The 5208-nt window shown below is 53.3% G+C and overlaps 1 long non-coding RNA gene across 1 annotated transcript; it reads right to left on the bottom strand.

Annotated features, from left to right (window-relative positions):
- Window positions 1-1114: 1114 nt before the first annotated feature.
- Window positions 1115-3324, bottom strand: LOC125619164. The gene is made up of 2 exons (XR_007350675.1): window positions 2714-3324; window positions 1115-2043 (listed from the first exon to the last, which is right to left on the bottom strand). It is a non-coding gene; the product is annotated as an uncharacterized LOC125619164 (long non-coding RNA).
- Window positions 3325-5208: the final 1884 nt, after the last annotated feature.

Genomic DNA, 5208 nt, shown 5'->3' with positions numbered 1-5208 from the left:
ACTTGCACTCTCTGTCATGTTTAAATGATGTCCTTTAAAAATATGTTCTTGGGCTGGGGATGTGGCTCCGTGGTCGAGCACTGTGCCAGACCCTGGGTTCCATCCCCAGCACCTCTCTCTGTAGGGAGGAGGTGAGAACTGCCGCCCTGGCGCCTGCTGGTGGGAATGTGAAATGGTGCCATTACTGTGGACACCCCCGTGCAGATCTTTAGGAGTTAGAATTCCCACCTGAGCCAGTAATTCCACTTCCGGGCCCATGCCCCAGAGATCTGAAGTGGGTTTCAAAGAGCCACATCCATCTCAGCCTTAGCCACAGTAGCCAAAGATGGAAGCTCTTCAAATTCCATCGATGGGTGAATAGACCAGCAAAATGTGGTATATTCATACAGTGGAATATTATGAAGCCTTAAAAAAAATGGGAATCCTGCTTCAAAATGGATGAACCTTGAGGGCATTTTGCTGAGTGAAATCAGCCACACACAGGAAAAGCACTACATGATCCCACTTGCATGGAGACCCTGGAGTGGTCAGATTGGTAGAGATGGACAGTAAAATGGTGGTCTCCAGAGGCTGCAGGGAACAGGCAATGGGGACTCACTCAGTGTTTAATGAGGACAGCATTTCAGCTTTACACGGGGAGAGGAGTTCTGGAGTGGATGGAGGGGGATGTCACCTGACGGCATGAATGGACCCAGCTCCACTGTGCTGTGTGCTTAGGAATGGCCAGGATGGTGCACTTCCTGTGTTATTTTACAGCAGTTGATTTTTTTAAACTTCAGAAAAGATAATACAAGAAACATTTTAAAAACACAAGTCTTGTTGGTATCTAAAGACACCAGTAAAAACACATGATGGCTTTGTAAGAAATTACACATTGTGTGTGTGGAACACCGGGGAGGAAAATTCACCTGGGAATGTTGCCGTAGGTTCCCTCCTGCACCCAGAATTCCACCCAAAGCCTGGATTAGAGGTCGCCCCTGGTCCTGTGGTGCCCCCCACTGAGCTGCGGTGCTGGACGGTCATGGAAGCAGTGCCCGTGGTCCCCACAAGGGGGCAGGCGATTCTTTCTTTTGCGAAATTGAGACCAGTGAAGACTGGAATAAGGGCGCAGTTATTGCTAAGTCTTGGCCAGTTTATTAATTCAACACCGTACTGGAATAAATAAAAAGTGGTTTGCACTAGTAACAGGACATCTTGCTCTTGAGGTTGCTAAGGAAGAGAGGAGTGTTTGTGAAACCCAGCAGTGTGGACACTACTGGCTCGGGGTCTCAGGAAGCCTGGTGAGGGACGTGACTTTAGGACGTCCTGAAATGGTTTGGAGATCCGGCAGAAGGTAATTCCAGAATGCACATCTCTGGCCCGATTTAACATCTCTGATTGGTGGGGAGCGGGGAGAGGGTTTTAAGTTGCAATACTGTTGACAAGGGATGTTTTAAACCAACCGGAGACCTGCGTGATGTTGTCATCAGACGGTTCCTGGACAGGCAGGGGCGGTGGGAATCCATCCTCAGGAGCCCACCATGACCACCCAGCTTGGCAGCCCCCCTGTTTTTGTTAATGACATCTAAAATTTTACATAGTTTGGGTTCATCCTGGGGAGCCCGCCTCTTGATGTGACAAGACTCTCTTCCTTCCAGATACTAATGCTCTGTCACTGTTTAATTTTTCCTGATAACTCTCTTTCTGATACCCCCGCGGGGCACTCTTTCCTGACGATTAGTCAGGATGGTCTGATTGCTTACGGAATGGTCTCAAGAGGGACCCGAGGACATTTCTACTGGATAAAAACAAACATTTTGTCAATTAAATAACTCGTCTTCCGCAGGCCTGCTCGGGTCTAGGTCTGCTGCAGTACAGGAGCTAAACAGGCTGCCCTGGAGGTCACAAGTCACTTGAAAGTGCAACAAGGGACAGGCCTGCTTGTCTCTCTGCTCTGGGCCCTACCAGGCAGCCCTGCCAGGCCGGCTCTACAACAAAGCTCATGCTTGAGGGAAGCGGCCTTCATTCCTGGCTGGATCCAGCTGTGGGGTTTGAGCCACGATCCTGAAAGACAAACCCAAGTACGGCCTTTTGTTCCATGGGAATCGCAACTTGGGGATTTGGGCTTTCAGGATCTCAACCCTCGGGATTATGACCTTGGAGACTGTCTTTTGAGATCATGATGGACGCGGCCAGTATGTGGCCGGCAGAGCCCTGGCACCTTTACTCCCAGGACCAACTGGAGGCCACAGGGTCAGCACCCCTGACTTCAAGGCCAGCAGTCTCCCCCAAATTGGTCATGACTCCTGACCCCACTTTTTTTCCACCTTGTGTCCCTGCAGTCTGGGAACGCGATCCGGAGGACGCTGCTCCACGAGGCTCGCGAGGCTCAGTGGCCATTAGCTGAGGGAGGGGAAGCTGCCACCCCCCGCCCAGTCCTGGGGCCGTTTCCAGGGGAGGGTGGGAGTCAGGGGAAATAGCTTTGGAACAGAGGGGCGGGGGCAGGGGGGCCCAGCTGTGCCAGGGCTGGTGGGCAGCATTCCTCAGGCCCCGGGAGCTTCCCGCTCTGGCAGCACACAGGACCCTGGATCCTGCCCCCTGGGTGTGCACTTCACGCACATTGAGGGACCAGCGTGGTCCCTCCTCCTGATTCATAGCTGTGCTTAGCTCTGGCCAAGACACGCCCCGGCCTGCGTCTGACCCCGCCGTCCCCGGTGCAGGCCCAGTGACTCACCTGCCTGTGAAGCCCTGGGCACCACTGCTTCCTAAACCTCTTGGCACGTCCCACCCCAGGACGTGTGAGGACCGGCTGTGCCATACATGACTGCACCTGGGGCCACCTGCCCCCAGCTGGGATTGTCCTCTGTCCACAGACGGTGGGGAGAGCAAAGCTCCCTTCCCTGGCCAGGCCCCGGGCACTTTGTTCTGGATGGTTCTGCCCAAAGAGCAACTCAGCCTCCCTAGTGGCCTGTCAGCTGACTGTCCCCGAGGCCAGGGGTAAGGCAGAGCCCCTGCCTCCAACATGTGACCTGGGGGTGGAATTGGCCAGCCTCCTCCATGCAGGGGACGGGCCAGTGAGCCAGCTGCCCGCGGTGACAAACAGGAGTCACTCCACAGGATTCACTGCATGCCAGCCACACACCAGGGCCCGCAAGGCCCAGCAGGACTCGCTGACCATGGAAAGTCCTCTGTCCGAATCTGCCAGCCCCTTCTGGGCTACCAGGACAGTGCTCCACCTGGGGGAGACCCGCTGTCAGACGGGGCAGCCACGATTTCCACAGGCGATTCCTGCCATTGCTTGCGGCAGGTAGCAGGACGTCAAGCGTTTGGATGAGTGGATTTGCACACAGGGATTTTTGACATTGAATGAATTATTTTTAAGCTGGGCTTTGGTGGTGCATTTCTGTAATCCCAGGGGCTCGGAGGCTGAGGCAGGAGGATCGCGAGTTCAAAGCCAGCCTCAGCAAAAGTGAGGCACCAAGCAACTCAGTGAGACCCTGTCTCTAAATAAAACACAAAACAGGGCTAGGAATGTGGCTCAGGGGTCAAGTGCTCCTGAGTTCAATCCCTGGCAACTCCCCCCCCCCAAATTTTTTTTTTAATTCCAAAAAAAAACAATCAGAAATTAGAGATGAGATGTTAAGGCCTTCAAACGTTGGCCAAATGGAAAGTAGTTTGTGATTACCTGGGAATGGATGACAGAGTTATTAGTGTTATTTTCCAACAATGCATTATTTATAGATTTTTTTTTAATTTTTTAAACATTTTAAAATATTTTGAGGCCTAACCCCAAACTGTAGTAAAATCCCCCTTTCAAGTGTCCATGAGTTCTGACAAATGAGCCTCCGTGTCACCAGCACTGAAGTCCAGAGGTGGTTGGCATCGTCACCCCCATGTCCCCCATGCTGCTTTGTAGCCAGCACCAAACCTGCTCCAACCCCTGGCAGCCACTGACTCAGTCCTGTCCCTAAGGTTTGGCCTTTTCCAGAACATCACATAGATAGGCTCATCCACTGCATTCCACAGAAGCACCTGGAGATCCAGCCCTGCTCTCTGCAGGCCCCTGCTCCTTCCTGTGTGCTGCTGAGTATTTCCCCTCATCTCTCTGGATATCCCACAATTCACTCATCCGCTCACCAGTTGCCTCAGTCAGCTCTCTGTCCCTGTGACAAAATACCAGAGGCAAACAACTTAAAAGGAGGAAAGGTTTATGTTAGCTCCCAATTCCAGGGGTCTGAGTCCATGATAATTGGCCTTGTTGCTTTGAGCCTGTGGAAGCACAGTCCATCACGGCAGGAGCATGTGACAGAAGATGACTGTTCCCCTCATGAGACCGGGAAGGAGACACAAAGAGGCTGGGGTCCCAATATCTCCTTCAAGGCACATCTCAGTGACCTCTGATCCTTCCACAAGGCCCCACCCACTGAGGGTTCCACTGCCTCCCAGTGGCGCCGCAGGCTGGGGACCAAGCCTTGCACACACGGGCACCACTTCAGATCCACACTTGTGACACCAACTCCGGGACCTTCACCTCCTTCCATTTGGGAGGTCAGGAATCGGCCATCACACGTCTCCACGCAGTCCTTGTGGGAACACGTATTTCCATTTCTCATAGGGAGACACCAGGTCACAAGGGAGCCGTGCTACAAGGACGTCAAACACCTCCCGAGTTCCCTGGCCGCCCTGCGTTTCCCCACCAGGTATAGGCGTCCCGTGGCCCCAGAAATGCCCCCTCCCTGCCATTGCTGGGCTTCAGCTGGGTGTCCCACCCAGCAGGTGGGCGAGGCCTCAGCACGGTTTCACTAAAAGCCAAGATTTTGCAAATCTCTCCCTGGGCTGATCGTCCATCTGCATCTTTTGGGGGTGACATTTCCGTTCACCTCTTTTGACCATTTTTTACCCTGGGTTGTTTGGGAGAGATGTTGTAGTCAGCTCTTTCACGGCTGTGACTAAAAGGACCCGACAGACAACTGTGGAGGGGAAAAGCTTTATTTGAGGGCTCACGGTTTCAGAAGCCTTCGTCCATAGAAGGCGGGCTCCATTCCTTGGGGCTCGAGAGGAGGCAGAACATCATGGCAGAAGAGTGTGGCAGAGGGAAGCAGCTCACGTGGTGATCAGAAAGCAGAGTGAGACTCCACTCGCCAGATTAAAAATATAAACCCCCAAAGCCACGCCCCCAGTGAACCACTTCCTCCAGCCATACCCCACCTGCCTCCAGTCACCACTCAG

Source organism: Marmota marmota, unplaced genomic scaffold (genome assembly GCF_001458135.2).
Source record: "Marmota marmota marmota unplaced genomic scaffold, marMar, whole genome shotgun sequence".
NCBI lineage: Eukaryota > Metazoa > Chordata > Mammalia > Rodentia > Sciuridae > Marmota > Marmota marmota.
The sequence above is the reverse complement of the archived record's forward strand: the minus strand, read 5'-3'. Positions and strand labels throughout refer to the sequence as shown.